The sequence below is a fragment of the Thermobia domestica genome, chromosome 1 (assembly GCF_964235325.1).
Source record: "Thermobia domestica chromosome 1, izTheDome1.hap1.1, whole genome shotgun sequence".
In the NCBI taxonomy this organism is placed as follows: domain Eukaryota; kingdom Metazoa; phylum Arthropoda; class Insecta; order Zygentoma; family Lepismatidae; genus Thermobia; species Thermobia domestica.
In genome coordinates, this window is record NC_137454.1 from 360,983,425 (window position 1) to 361,000,324 (window position 16,900).

Sequence of the window (16,900 nt, forward strand, 5' to 3'; positions counted from 1 at the left end):
CTCTTTATTTTGATTTGTAGAATTATAGTGGTCTGTAGTCCGTGGGGTACAGTTGTAGAACACCATATGTAAAGCTCAATGAGAAAGACAGATAAAAAACTTTCGCCGCTCCCCCTCCAGAAGTCCTACTTCGGGGTGGGGTTCTGAGAATTTATTGAGAAACAGCTCTGCCGATTCTGTTCATATTTCGCAAATTAATACAGTTCAGTATTGACTGTAACATAACTTTATTTAATTTATAAGAAATAAGAGCGAGAAAATTTAGTGTGGTTTCCCGTATCTTTTATTTGAATATGTAATCTGGCAACTATGACAAAACCATTTTTTTAGTATTCAAAACTGCATTGTGATTTGGAAATCTTCAGTGCGAGACACAATACGTCAAGTGTGTGCACTAGAATATTCAGCTGTTTTTAATGTTGCCATCAGCATAATATGACAATTGTATTGTGATTTGAAAAGTGTAAGAATGGTTGAATAGGAAATTCTTGGAAGTCCTTTGGCAAACACTGAACAGAGACAACAGTGGCTTGGATTAGAACTTGGAATCAGTCCAAACCGCTACGAGTAACGTCGTCACTTTTGTCAACATTATTTACGATGACTACACGACGAATCCACCTTTCGCTCTGTGTCGTTATGAACTGGGACTCTATTGTTAGCATCTTCGGGAAAACGTATGTAGAAGACAGGAAAGCAAATACACATGTTCAATTTCTCCTTTTGTCCTTAGTAACCGAAAGTTCTTTTAAGGAGAGCCTACACGATGGAGTAACTAGTTCCCAATATTCATTTACTGGACTACTAGCAGAATCAAGCGGGAAAAAAATTATTTATAGGAAATGTTTGAAATCTATATGAGTTTTTATGAGATTCGCTTTCAAAAGTTTTCGTTTTTTAGTTTAACGTCCCACATTTATAGCTCGAGGTTAAGGGAGACCAGGCGTGAACCGAAAAATTTTTGTTGGAAGGTATTCAAGCTTTGTGGAAAGATGAAATACTACAAGCCACACTGTTTTAGTATTATATGACTAACAGTATTTAAAAAATACTATAAATAATCAAACGATTGTATAAAGAACATTTAACAACGTTTAAAGATACACAGATCATTATACAATATATTCCAATAATAATTACGATTTAAATGTTGTTACATCACACCTTTCCTGCAATTCTGGTGACATGAAAGGTCTCTAATAACTTCCAGATAAAATTAAAGCAAAAATCAGGGCACTAATTTTTGTACACTTCTCCAAAATATATTTGCGTGCCTTAATTTTTCCAAATAGGAAGATTGGCAACAGTACATTCGTAGGAGAGAAAGTCGAGGTAGTGAAGTATTCCCAACACACTTCGCTGTTTGAAATATTCACTTCCTATTTTGTTACTTAATGCAATGTTACTTTCAGAACAAAATAGTAAATCTATCTTAGAAAATTCAGAAAACTTTGTTATACTTAAAGAAAAAACACGCTTTCAAGCAAAAATAAACAAAATCGTAAAAAGTAAGGAAAGTTGCGAAGGAGTTTCTTCGCTATAAATACAACTAACTAACTAACTCTATGGCCTATGGAACCCGAAGGTTTAATGCCGCGTTCACAAAAGTTCTCCACTGACTTCTATCCTTAACCAACTGGATCCGGTTCCTACTTTCTATTCCTATTTCTTCGAGATTCATCTGAATATTTTCCTCCCATCTGCGCCTAAGTCTTCCTAATGGTCGTCTTCCGATTGGTCTTCCAGTTAAGACTTTCAAAGCATCCCTACTTTCTTCCATCCTGGCCACATGACCTGACCTGCCTACCTGAGCCTCCTAGACTTGATGACCCTAACAACGTTTGGTAAACCGCATAAATTATACAGTTCCATGTTATGAAGTTTCTGCCATTCCCCATTCCCGTTCCTCTTGGGTCCGAATATTCGTTTCAGGATCTCGTTCCCAAATACTTTCAGTCTACGTTCTTCCCTCAGAGTAAGCGATCATGTTTCTTAACCATACAGAACAAAAGGCATGATTGTCGTTTTATATATTTTAAGCTTTTGATTCCTCGACAGAAGTCGCGACGACAAGAGATTTTGAAGGGGATAATAACACGAATTTCCTGTTTTTAGTAGGCATTTAATTTCTTGGTGAATATGTTTTTTGTCTGTTAATGCTGATCCTAGATATTTCAAAGTACACTTTATCAACAGTGTTATTTGATATTTTAACGCATCGATAATTTGCCGTATTACGATCCCGATGAACTTCTATGTATTTAGTTTTCTTTGCATTTACTTCTAAACCCATGTCCCTGCAAGCGTTTAATAAGACCTCTGCATTTCTTTCTATTGTTTTCCTATCACTCCCTTTTGAAGTTACATTATCAACATACGCCATAACTTGGTGAATAGCTGAATACCATTCAACTCTAGGCCCTGGTTGCTATCTTTGACTTTCCTTATAGCGTACTCCAGAACAAAGTTGAATAATAATTGCGACAACGCATCTCATTGTTTCAGGCCATTCTCGACGTGAAAGCTCGTGAACAAAACCCGGCCTTCACTTTGGGATTCATTTAAACACATCATTATTAATCTAATTAGCTTTTCGGGTATTCCAAATTCTGTGAGGATGTTGTACACTGTTTCTCTCCTAACTGAGTCGTAAAGCCTTTCTGAAATCAATAAATAGTTGATGTACCGGGGTGTTGTATTCCCACTTCTTTTCGTAGTATTTTTCGAATAGTAAATATTTGGCCAATAGTTGATCGATTTTGCCTAAATTCGCACTGGTAATCTCCAATAATTTCATCTACGTATGGTGTCTCAGTGGTAGAGCTCCTAGTTGAGGTGCGTGGAGTCCCAGGTTCGATCCCCAACCTAGTAAGATGGTCAACATCTTGCCTGTGGATTTTCTCGAAGTACTCCCGTTTCGTCCCATTGTCTCATTCCTCCAATTATTCCTTCATCACTCATTTGCTTTAATCATCGTCTCCCTTAGCCTAATGGACATAATTGCGGAACGTTAAACTCAAAGATTTCATTTTTTTCAGCTGTATTGATAAATAACAAACTGCTTAAAACTTCTTATTTTCACGATCTTTTTTCGGTCGAAAACTGTATGTTTTTTCATAAACGATTTTTTTCATTTTCCAAGATACTATTTTATTCTAAAAGTATCAACACATTAAGTAACAAAAGATGAGCTGAATATTTCTAACAGCAAACTGTGAGCTGAGTTCAGAAGTCTCGTTATTTCCCCTCCCCCATTATTTCCTTTCCTATTACTTCAAATACATCGTTGCCAAACTGATGATATAAAGGGGCTTAGAAAAGTTCAGTCGCGCAATTATGTTTTGGAGAAGTGTACGTATAATAAATTTACAAAATGAAACAAGAAATATTTCAAGATGAGACGAGACTACTTTTAAAAATATTTAGAAGACTTAATGAGAAAACCGTATTTCTCGTCTCGGAATATAATTAATTCAGAGATTGTTGTTTTATAATGAAATGGAATATACTGTTAGAAATATGAATAAAGACATCCCGTGGGTGGTTGTCAAAATGTCAGGGAGAATGGCGAGGCACAGGAGACAGAGAGAGAGAGAGAGAGAGAGAGAGAGAGAATATTCAGTATTTCCCTGTGTTAACAAACACTTTACATCCTATTTGCAAATAGTGTTCCTGCATTAGGAATTGTACCAATACGTACAGTAAAATTTAAAGTATTGTGTGTATGTTTTGGTTGTTAGTAACGAACAAACATCTTGACCCATAGTTAACATTTTTTTTCTTCTGTGTTTACATAGTACTTATGTTTACATGTATGTTTGTATAGGATAACATATCTACGTATATTTACAAATACCACATTCCCTGTCAGTTTTACTTATATTTCGTAAAAATAAAAATAAAAAGTCAGTAACAGCAGACAATATTTGCAGCAAAGCAAAATGTTTGACAGTGAGTCATAATACTTCTAAAATGATTCTAAATGAACCAATTTTTGTTATCTTTCTTGTATTTTTTATTTTCTTTTGTTTTGTGCAAGACTTGTAGTCTCCTGCAACTAGGGCTGTGCAATATCGAAATTTCGATATCGACATTCGATATTTTTATGATATTGATATCGCATAGATATATCGATATCGACAATATTGAATATCGATATCGACAATATCGATATCGAATACCGACAATATCGAATATCGATATCGATAATATCGAATATCGATATCGACAACATCCAATATTGATATCGACAACATCAAATATGAATATTCAACATATTGATTGGTCTTGAATATTCATGTTGATATAGACAATCTGATCTCGAAACGTTTCAATGGCGGATAGATCTATCTCAGAATACTTGTTAGTCACAGAAAACAGACTTGTGTTCCTTCTAATCCACTACTCTTTTCTCCGAAAAACTTAATAAAAATAGTCATTTAATTTCTTTCCCACCTATCATATTGGTCATCATTGCGGAAATAATGAGAAACAGGGTAGCATAGAATATGCGTGATTTATTGTGTGTAGGTGTTTATTTCATGTATGTACATTTGTGAATGTGCACGTGTGGCGGTATGCGTTTCAGAGAGAGAGAGGTTCTTTCTATAACATAACATGTGCGTGCGTTGTATGTTGAGCTCACGCACAAACAATACTTGATCCAGATATGGACGATAGGGGCCGCAGTGGCTCAGTAGTAGAGCGTTCACTTCTGGTGCATGAGGTCCCGGGTCAAACTCTGCTCCCGCCAAGTGAACTTTGTGGCGGCAAACAGCGTTGCGTGGGTTTCCTTGGAGTTCTCCCGTTTCCTCTCACTTTCTTCATTCCACCATTTTCATTCATTTCTCACTATCACCGTCTCCTTTAACCTAACCGGCATATTCGTGGGACGTAAAACTCAAAAATTTCATTTCATTTCAGAGATGGACGAATGACGTACCCGATCAACAAAAACAAAATCGGGGAATCCCCGTTTCTCTTTTGTGCTAATCATTTGATGCCTTACTGCAACAGGAAATTGATGCATATCTTTCAGTGCCATCTAGACAGTGATGCTATTCAGCCGGTTCGCACCGGTTCGCTAGGACCGGTTACTAATATATTTCGAGTTTGCTAAACCGTTTGTTATACCCAGACATAACAGTAAATTTTATCCAGTTATACCAAAGAACGAGCAAGTTTCAGTTTGTTTAGCTTTGTTCTTAGAAATTCTTACAGCTACAGGGTTAGATATATGATCTCTCAGAACAAGGTATAAGCGATTTTTTTAAATTTCAGATGGGCTGGTTAGATATCAAGAATGAAAACTGGAATCACATCAGTGCAGTGGTGAGGGTTATTTACATTTGAAACGCACACATACCATTATCAACAATTGTTGATCCATTGTCAAGTTACGGTGTTTCCAATACTTCTTGACAAACATCTGTTTTGGATAATTCGTTTCCAAGCTATTCGCAGTGCTACCTAATTTCGTCACAACACCTTATATTAGGTTGCTGTTTAAATCTCTACTTGTCATTTGTGGTATCCAGTGAAAAATTTGCCTTTGTCCATCTTGTATGATTTGCTTCCTAAGAGAGAGGGAGAGAGACATATGTCTATGTATCCATCTACTATCTCTTTCTCATATATATAACCAGTTGTTAGGAAATTAGAACAGCACCACTGCCTACAGATATGGAAGAAAACCTCCTTCACTGGAGGAAATCTCATGACAGTGATTTTCCAAAATTAGCTCTTCTGGCTCGTAAGTGTTTGTGTAGGTACCAGAGTTCTATCGGAAAGAGTATTTAGTTGTGGATGCAATATCGTAACTGATGTTCATACTTCACTTAGTGCACAACATTCGAAACAACTGATTTTCTTTCCATGAATAAAAAAACTCGTTCCTAAATAGCAGTGTCATGAACTTCAATGCATCATACATTTCTAGTTGAAAACTCAGTGCTAATAGATATATTTCTAAACAAGACAAATATTCATTTTTCTCTCTGTGTGTGATGTATGTGTTTGTGTTCTAAGTTAATCCGTTGGCTTTACAAATTTAACACTTGGATTTATTCTTTATAGTGTTTTATTTTAATATTCAATTAAAAAAACACGCGATCAATCGAGATCTCTTTCATGTTATTATTAAATTGATAATCTTTTGTATTAAAGAGCTTTACGCAAAGACGTGACATCTCCCACATGAACTGGAGAGGGTTCTTGTTATTGGTTTTGTGCAAACTCATATCTAAAAGTGTCGATGTTTTCATTAAATTTAGGCTAAAGCTTACGTCTTATACCATTATTCAGTTTTGCTTATGAAATCAATTTAGAAAAGTTCTAAGTCATTCCTAATAATAGTGCACCTAATAATGCATATTCCAATACTTAAATCTAAAGAAATAGAGAAGTGTTGATACTACCTAAACAGAATGTGTAGGTCTGTGTAGTGAAATGACAGAATGGAGGCTTTTGTTTGTTTTAGTGGGCTGTTATGTGGCTCAACTTACATCTAGTAACCACATACAAATAAACGGAAAATTACTATTTTGCAGAGAAAACGAGTAAATTCTTGTTCCCCTGTCTGTTTAGACTTAAGCAAATATTAGCACTGGCATTTAATTCTTCACTCGCAATGGCAATACAGCACAAACATTAATTGTAGTGAGCATATCAAGTTGACTCGGTTAAGGAATGCAGCCATGTTAATGATGAGAAATATTTTGAAGGGCATAGCTCCCGGCTCTGTACTGGTTTTGGCTTTACCTTCGAAAAGAACATCATTTCTGCCCAATACAATTTTTGCACAAGTTTGGTTTGATTCGGTGAAGAAGTGCTGCCGATAATGTAAGTTAAATATACAATATTTAGATGGATTAAGTAGACATAGAAATATCCTTACCCCACCGCCGATTTGGACTATCTTCAAAAGGAACCAAATTTTTAACCCATACTAATCCTGTGTAAATTTGGTTTCATTCTGTTAAGAAATGAAGTCAACAAAGAAAATTAAATATTAACATGGAATGTTGGAGGGGCATAGTCTCCAGCCCCACATTAATTGAACTCACGAAACGGGGCGTTTTTCTGCATCATACGAGTATCATGCAGTTTGGTTTCATTCGCTTAAGAAATGCAAATGCAGCTACTATCGCGAGCCAAAAAGCGTTAGGGTCTATATATATAAAGCAAAACCCGACGCGACTTTTTCGAGTTAGTGTCAAACACCAATATCGAATATCGACAATATCAATATCGAATATCGATATCGACAACATTGATATCAATATTAAATATCGTTATCAACGATATCGGATATTGATATCAATATCGACGATATCGGACATCGATATCGAATATCGATGTCGATATTTTTGTGATATCGATTATCGATATAAGCTGATATCGATATCGATATATCGACATATCGCACAGCCTTACCTGCAACTACGATTTCAGAAACTGGGGATCAAATTTGTGTTGGGAAGGGTCCTGGTTCTATCTCAGACGATGGTGAACAATATTGTGTCCGTGAGTTTTCTCGGGATTCTTCCACAATCTCAATCGATCAAATTCTTTCATTAATCATTGACTTTCATTAATTAGCCGTATTCTTTACCCTAAAGAGCATAATCATGGGACGTAAAACTTTAAAAAGAAATATATTGCAAACAATTTAGTATATTTCATAGCGACTTCTTTGCTGGTCTGGTGACCAGAGCGCACGCCTTTGGTGCACAGCATTCTGAGTTCGATTTCTGGTGGGACAGACTTTAAAAATTCAAAAGCAGCGCAGTAATTCAGGTTTCACAAACTGTAAGTTAACGTCTTAGTCTCGGTGCTGAAAGGGTAGTTAATATCAATCTGGTATAATATTAATATCGATCACATTTCATAGTATTATTGCAAATACTATCTGGCTCACCTTCTAAGTTTTCGATGTTCTTTGTTGTAGTCATTCACTAAGATGTTAAAAAATGAAGGATAGTGTAGCAGAGATCCTTAAATCTAGACATTATGACTTTTTCTCTCTCAAAGTGGAGGTTAGAGTAGCAGAGTTAAGTCTAACAGTACAACTTTTTCACTCAAAGTGCAGCAGAGACTCTTAAGTCTAGATAGTACGACTTTTTCACTGAAAGTTAAGGTTAGTATAGCAGATACCCTTAAGTCTAGGCAGTACGATTTTTTCACTCAAAGTGTAGGAGAGATCCTTAAGTCTAGACAGAATGGCCTTTTCTCTCAAAGCGGAGGTTAGTGTAGAGGAAACTCTTAAGTCTAAACAGTACAACATTTTTTTTTTTCACTCAGTATACTAGAGACAAGAGGTCTGCATAGGCTTGGGCGTATAAAGCACAGACCACTTCGGGCTCGGGCTGGGCATGGGCCGTAAACTTTTAAATATACAATCATATTCCTTGGGCCTTTTCGGGCCTAACTGTAAATATTCTGTACAACAATATTTATTCGGGCCGATCTTTCTGGAGAATTTTCAAATTACATCTAAATTTGTAACTTGAGACGCCCGTACTAAAATTCTGATTATCATTATGAAATTGAAAATAAAGCTAATTGTGTAGTGGAGAGAAAAACTCCACTACAGAAAAGTAACAGAAATAAACATGCTTATCTTATCTGCGAATGAAAGTACTGTTTCTTACACTGAATTAAAGGAACAAAAGCATTACGAACAAGTTGTCTTATTTTTTTCTTCTTCAAGATAATCTTAGTTTATATTTTAGTTTTTATTATTATTATTATTTCTTTCTTTTCCTGATATCGGAAGTATTTTTTTCACAAATTTTCTACAAAATATATAGCTTTCCCATTTTCAATTGTTAAAAGAGAAATGAAATGTTGCCGAAACTGAATCGCAACACAATGAATGTCGAAATTATTACAAAAAAAAAAAAAAAAAAAAAAAAAAAAGTAGAATATGTATTAGCGGAAAATAAGCACTGCAAAATTAAACCTCTAATTGTTGTAAATAAAAATACAATTTTGCGTTAATTATTAAGTCCCTGTAATTCGGGCTTATTTCGGACTCATTTGATTATCAAACGGGCTCGGGCCTAAAGACTAAATGATATTTCGGATTCGGATCGGTCATCATAATATAAATTCAGGGCCGGACCGGGACCGGGCTAAAAATTCCGGCCCGTGCAGACCTCTACCAGACATCCTTAAGTCTAGACACTACGACTTTTTCTCTCAAAGTGGAGGTTAGTATAGCAGAGACCCTTAAGTCTAGACTAGTATGAAAAAATGAAAATGAAATGAAATCTTTAAGTTTTACGTCTCACGATTATGCCGGCTAGGCTAAAGGAGACGGAGATAATGAGAAATGAATGAAAGGGTGTAATGAAGAAAGTGGGCGGAAACGGGAGAACCCCGAGAAAACACACGCACATGGTGTTTGTCCAACACAAAGCTCACTTGGCGTGAGCTGGGATGGAACCAGGGACCCCACGCACCAGAGAAGAACGCTCTACCACTGAGCCACCGCGACCCGTTAGACAGTATGACTTTTTCACTCAAAGTGTAGCAGAGAACCTTAAATCTAGACACTACGACTTTTTTCTCTCAAAGCAAAGATTGTGTAGAAGAGACCCTTAAGTCTAGACAGTACGACTTTTTCACTCAAAGTGTAGCAGAGACTATGAAGCCCAGACAGTATGACTTTTTTCACTCAAAATGTAGCAGGGACTCTTAAGACTAGACAGTACGACTTTTTCACTCAAAGTTGAGGTTAGTGTAGCATAGAGGTCTGCAGGGGCCGGAGTTTTTTGGCTGGGCCCGGCTCGGCTCGAGCTCGTGTGACAATCAAATGAGCCCGAATTACAAAAACTTAATAATTAACACAAAATTGTATTTTTGTTTACAGCACTTAGCGGTTTGATTATGCACTTGTGCTTTAAAAGTTCTCTAGGAAGAAAGGCCTGAAAGAACGGTAATGTATCGTTGTACAGCATATTTACAAAGTTAGGCCCGAGAAAAATTGTGCTATATTTAAAACTCTACAGAACGAGCCCGGCCCAGGCGCGAAATGATATATGCTTTGTAGGCCCGAGTCCGGCCCGCGGGCCGGATTGGGCCTAAGCCTGCGGGCTCGGCCCGAGCCCGTGCAGACCTCTAGTGTAGCAGAGACCCTTAAGTCTAGACAGTATGATATTTTCACTCGAAGTATGGGTTATTATAGAAGAGACTTTAAAAATCTAGACAATTCGACTTTTTCTCTCATAGAGCTATCTTCGTAATGCTCTTGCAGTTACGAATTGTCATAATTCAAAGTCAAAGGAACATAGTTTTAAACTTTTTGTCGTTTTCATCTTCAAATTTTTGTTTGGTCTTTTCTTTATCTTCGTCGTTTAACGGTCCTCTGCTTTATAGTTCCCTGGGCATTGTCAAGTACAATCTTTAATACGTAAGTATCCTTCTGTTTACCTTAAGAGGCTGGAGGACAAAAATTAAAGAATGTATAGTTTCGTTGAATGGGTTCGAAAATTTGTCTCTGAGTTGCTATACTCCTCCAATCACTTTTATTTTTGGCCGTACTCAAAAGAAGAAAAATACCAAAGCATTTATCACACACGCTGTTATTGTCATCTTTTGAACAAGAGACAACAAGAAAAAGTCGAAGATGCCATGAAAAGAATGTGGAAAGACACATAATATTTGTTTTTCTTTTTCACACACACACACAAAACCATACGAAAAGTTTAATCTCGATAGGAAAAAGAAAAAGAAAGCCTGACGGGCAATCTGGAGGAAAATACCTTTTTTATTCTTATTTGGCAATAGCCCCAAGAAACACTTTCTCATTTCTGTGACCACATAAAGCCGATTTCGCCACAAGCACGGCGGCACATCTCTAACAAATAGTGAAAGAACTACGGGAGACGAGTATCTCCAACGTCAAATTGAAGTAAAACCTAGTTTCATGAGAGACAGAGGTTTTTGAAGAAAATAAAAAAAAAAAAAAATGTGGTGAAATTTTGACCTTCTTTATTGGTCCCAGAGTTTCAGTTGGCGATACCGATGGTCACTAGATCAATACCCGTTTTCTTTTTTTCCCTATCTCTTTTAACTTTGCGCTTCTTCCCTAAGGATAATAGGAGGAAGAAATAGGAGGAGTGAAGAGAAGAAACGTAAAAAAAAAGCACTCACGAAAAAAAAACTCGAGGTTGTTGAAAGATATCGGTTCGTTGGCGACTTTTACACTTTCGACATTTATCCCCCGAGGATTCGGTCAATGGTCTTCTGGAATGGAGTAATGTAATCGAAGAGACACGAGGCAGAACTTTACCCAAGAGAAGATAGCACCACGCTTCTTTTATATCACTCAAACAAGAATGTTTTTCTTTAAATTTCTTCTTAAAGCTGAAGACCATAACAGATTATCAATCGTTTTATGTTGGTGTGAATACCTACAGCACGTAAAATTCCCTATTTTGTTTGTCTGTGATCGAGAAGTTATGCAACCCGAAATAAAATAATGTTTTGCGGGTTGTATATAGCGTATTCAACCATATATGATCCTCTCATTCATTTGTCTGTAAGCAAGAAATTATGCAACCTGAAATACTATGAATAGCACGTTGTATAAAGTGTAATCGATCATATATAATTATCTTATTTATTTGTCTGCGAATAAGATGTTATGCAATCGGAAATAAAATTGTGCTTACCGGGTAGTATAAAGCGTAATCAACCATGTATGATCCTCTCATTCATTTGTCTCTAAGCAAGAGGTTATGCAATCCAAAATAAAACTGTAGCTAGAGTTATCATCTTGGCCGACTTCGTTAACGGAGTAAATCCGTTACGAGATTAACGAATAACGGCGATTTTAACGGTGCTATATTTAGCCCATATTCCATACATGTAAGTGAATATTTGAATTCTGTTTTTTTTTTTCAATAGATAGCTAGAACGATTATCTCGACCGAGTTCGTTAGTGGTGTCAATCCGTTAGCATATTAACGAATAACGGTGACATTAACGGTGGTTGTCTATGGTCAATATCCCATTGATTTCTTTTTGCAATAGTTAGTTAATGCGATTATCTCGGTCGAATTTGTTAGCGAAATCCGTCCGTTAACATATTCAAGAATAACAGCTATTTTAACGGTGGTTATTTATATCCCATACATGTAAGGGAACTTTTAAATTCAGTTTTTCGCATCAAATAGTAACAACGATTTTCTCTGTCAAGTCGATCCGTTAACGTATTAACGAATAACGGCGACTTTAACTATGGCTATCTATAGCCTACATCCCACACGTGTAAGCGAACTTTTAAATTCTGTTTTCCGCATCAAATAGCTAGAACAAATCACCTCAATCAAGTTCGTTAATGGAATCAATCCGTTAACATTGTAACTAGTAACGACGACTTTAACGGTGACTATCTATAGGCCATATCCCATCGTATAAGCAAATTTTTGAATTGTTTTTACAACACACAGCTAATGGGATTATGTCGGCCAAGTTTGTTAGTGAAGTCAATCCGTTAATATCGTAACGGATAACGACGACTTTAACGGTGGCTATCTATAGCCCATTTATATATTTCGCGTGATCTTGTCTATGGTCTTTACCACAGTTTTATTATTATTATTATTATTATTATTATTATTATTATTATTATTATTATTATTATTATTATTATTGTTATTATTATTATTATTGTTATTATTATTATTATTATTATTATTATTATTATTATTATTATTATTATTATTATTATTATTATTATTATAAGCTTTGATTTGACAGTTGGAGCAGAGAAATGTCGACTTCTTGTAATATTAAACTCCTATCCCAGACCTGTAACCTGAATACTTTGAAAACCGTAGAAAGAGCACTTTCAGCTGATGTATGAACATTTCTTAATAACCTGAGAACACGTTACTAGAGGTTTAGGATTTTTTTTTTTTTTCATGGAACTGCACGCAGTCTTAAATGAAAGCCATTTTAACTCTGGCCATTTTCAAAACTTCTGTGCTCTTTTGCCTATAAGCGGAAGTAAGTAAACAAATGTGAATCGTCTCTATATTTAATTCAAACCGAAATGCTGAATTGCTTGGTTAATTGAATTTTTATTAGAATTTAGTGTCACTTTCAGTTCCGAGGCTATATGTACCGTGTCCTGCGAAAACGAACTAAGCGCCACTTTCATACTTTTGAGAAAATTACGTTTAATGGTTGATGTCCAGCATTAGTGTAGCCGTAATCAAAAGTGAAATTATGTTTCTTTTTTTTGGAAAGGTGTTGATTTTCCTCTCTTTTCGATTGTGCAAAACGTTCTAATGCTTATCAGGAACCAATCGTCGCATTTACGTGGATTTTCAAAATTTGGCGCTTAGTTTACTTTTGCATAACACGGTACATATGAGACCTGGACCTACACCTTAATGTAAGATACAAACTACATGAGCTCTCACCTAGAATCGAGCCTCGGTCTTCCAAACCAAGGACTCGTACGCTAACCATATAAGCCTTGAGGGAGCTCACGAAATGCTAAATTGCTCTACATATAGTTATAATGACACGATTTTTTATAAAACAATAACATTTGTGTATCATGAATATTACACTGAAAAATTCGTAATTTTCACATTGGCTTAGAATGCTGCGGTCCGTCGTGTTTTTCTTCATCGCTGCATGCTTATATCAAGTTTAGTATTTGCAACAAGTTGGTTAATTATATCGAATAACCTGTCTCCATAAATTAATTAGGATTACCCTTGCTGCGGACAGTAAAACCGCGAATTGCATAATTCTGCAATGGATCTGGTACCCCTACCGTAACATAAAGTACTACATAAGGACAGGATTTAAGCACTTTTCTGGTTTCAGGAAGCTCCCTGATTGGGTTTGAATCTGCTGCGTTGTGGTCAAACCGAGGAATTTCGAATTTCGTACTAGGTGATGTCGGATGCTACCTCTCACAGTTGAAGAGAAGTGAGCTTGTCTTAGTGTTCAGGTATGACCCTGGGTTCCAGTAGACTGCTACTCCCCAAATAAGTTGTCTTCATCAGGATATATGTATGTATATGTGTGTGTGGGGGGGGGGTTGAGACGCTGTCCATCGCGCAATGAGCGAATATTCCTTTTTACCTCTCTTCGGAACCGTACTAGCAATGACAAATTTCAAATGTAATGTACCCGCCGCAAATTATTTCAATCAGTGATTAATTTATAGATCAATCTCCATCAGCTAATGTTCTCATTTGAGAATAGTGTATAAATATGTCTTGGAAACTCATGCAATGAATAATAAAGCAGTCTGTCTTTTGTATATGCTTTAAGAAGTTCTAAAGTCAATTATAAGAATATACAATATCTTCAAAATGAATAGTTAGCGTTCTGAGATAATTTAAATACATGTAGTTTAGTACCTAAATACAAGCTCTAAATAATATTTCATAGAATAAGACACTGTCTAACTTAGCAGAATTATTTTATAAGGCTGTAACTAATAATATCAAACCGCTTTAAGACCTGTTATATTTGTTTTTAGCTTAGAATAACAACAGAAAATATGACGTTTTAAATGGGAACATTGGTGTTTTGTATGAACAATAGAAACAAACTGTAAAGTACTTTGCCACAAGCATCATCAAGCATCTGGTAGACGGCGTCTATGAAGAAGTACGAGGAGGACACGGAAAGTTATGAAGATACCTCTTCAACCCCTCCAACGGCTCTGCCTCCAAATTCGGCTATAAAAAAGCACACCCAGAAGACATCAGTTTCAGCTGATCTATAAAGGAAACCAAGAAAGTTCTATCGCTTTTAGTAGAGGTCTGTGTTCAATTGTTGAATGCGAATGGAGATAGGGCGATGACAAGTTGTTGGCGTGTGTATATCCAACATGCTACCTGGTTGTGGCAGTTCAGTTACACCGGGAACTTGCGCAAGGACAGAGTGAACGTGGGACCTCCACAGAGCGTCATAATGGCGTATATGCTGTACGAGTTCATACTGGCGTCAAACACCGCTGCAGCGAGGCAGAAGATATGCCAGACGTTTGATGAGGGTGTCGTGACTACGCGGACAGTGCAGCGGTGGTTTAACAAGTTTAAGGACAATGATGAAACACTCGAAGACGCGCCACGTGCCAGAAGACCAACATATGTACAAAATGAAGATCTGTAGGTAGCAATTGAGGCGAACAGTGGCCAGACATGCGAGGAACTGAGACTACAATTCAGTGTGAGTGAGAAACCATTCGGCAGCACCTCCATCAATTTGGGAAGCACTACAAGTTCAGTCGATGGGTCCTACATGATTTGACTCCGAACCAGAAGGCAATACTAGTAGACACCTGTGTTTTTTGCTGTCTCGTCTGAGGAAGGAGCTATTTCTGGTCAGGTGTTGACATGTAATGAGAAGTGGGTCTTGTACGAAGCTGCACGGCGCCGTCATCATTGGTTAGCATCCCATGAATCGGTTCCAAACCAACCGAAACTAGCACTGCCCCAGAAGAAGGTTTTCCTGTGTGTTTGCTGGACTCTCGCGGCATCGTGAATCGAGAACTGCCAGTTGGTCAAAGTATCAATGCAACTGTGTACTGTCAGCAGCTGAGTCGTGTTAAAAAAAAAAAAAAAAACTGAACACTTCTGAATCGCAAAGGGGTCCTCCTGTTACAGGACAACGCTATGTGCCACATGGCTAGGATGAGTCAAGACACCATTCTATGCCTTAGATGGGAAGTTTCATTCCTTAGACAATCACCTTAGAGGACGCCAGTTCAAGTCCCTAGTAGAGGTGCAAAATTCACTTGATACCTTCTTCTCTTCACGGCCCACTAAGTTCTATCGTGACGGAGTCCATGACCTTCCAGAATGTTGGCAGAAGGTCGTCGATGCTGATGGGGACTATTTTTGGTCTCCCAGGTACATCTTAGGTGACATATCGATGTTCGAATGTGATGGGTGGAAAAGCGAGAGAACTTCCTTGGTTACCTTTATACCTTTCTCTTCGCGCTGCTTTGGGTATGAGAGAATCCCTAGCCTTACCTCTGCGGTGCTTGGGGCAAGAGGTTCCTATCCGTCTCCGTGCTGCTCTGGGCAAAAAAAGTCCAAAACTCAAAAAGAACTACTATTTAAAAATACCTACTTATTTGTAGATAGTGTACATAATTTTGTATAAAACTTTTAATAATAAAAACTTTAAAAAAAACATATACCGTCTCTACTATACATTATGGATATGTATGTACTATTATGGATAATACATAGTTGAAGCAAGAAGATGAACTTGGGGAGAATTTCGCCATTTGTATGGTATAGTAAGTAATGATCCACAGTAGCATAGACTTATCATCGACGAATCAATGGTAATCTACTATAAGCATCGTATGATGAGTCACGTAAGGTGTTTATAAAGAGAAATTCCATTCATTTTGTGTTCGAAAGCTGGACACTTTGTTCACGTGATGGATTCTAATATGTCATGAAAATGTATGAAGGGAAGGATACTGATAATTCTAGATTTCCATTTGGACTAAAGTACTAGCTACCTCAGGGATGCAAATAAGCAACAAAATTTTACTAGGCCAGCCCAAATCCCACAATAGAAATCATTTACTTACCTTCGCAATGATATTAAATGCTCGCCCGCACCGATAAACCGCTCGCCCCGGGCCAGTGATTATTTGCATCCCTGAACTACCTTATTGGATATTGTGCCTAATCTGCAAATTTGGTATGTTTTTGATAATTTTGTTTAACTCGTAGTCATTGGTGAAGTAGTTGCAAATCAAGTGGCTCAAAGACATCGGTACAGTACTGGAATGAACTGGTAAATGTCTTTCGGTCCATGAAAATGAAATGAAAAAAAGGAGATAAGAGAGTATAATTTCTGGTGTGATGATAGTATTTACATATGCAGATGTGATGAA

The 16,900-nt window shown here is 36.9% G+C and overlaps 1 protein-coding gene across 3 annotated transcripts in view; it reads right to left on the reverse strand.

Moving 5' to 3' along the window:
• LOC145664127 (glutamate receptor ionotropic, kainate 2-like) overlaps nt 1-16,900 on the reverse strand; it is a 333,349-nt gene that overhangs the window by 179,306 nt on the left and 137,143 nt on the right. The window lies entirely within an intron of this gene.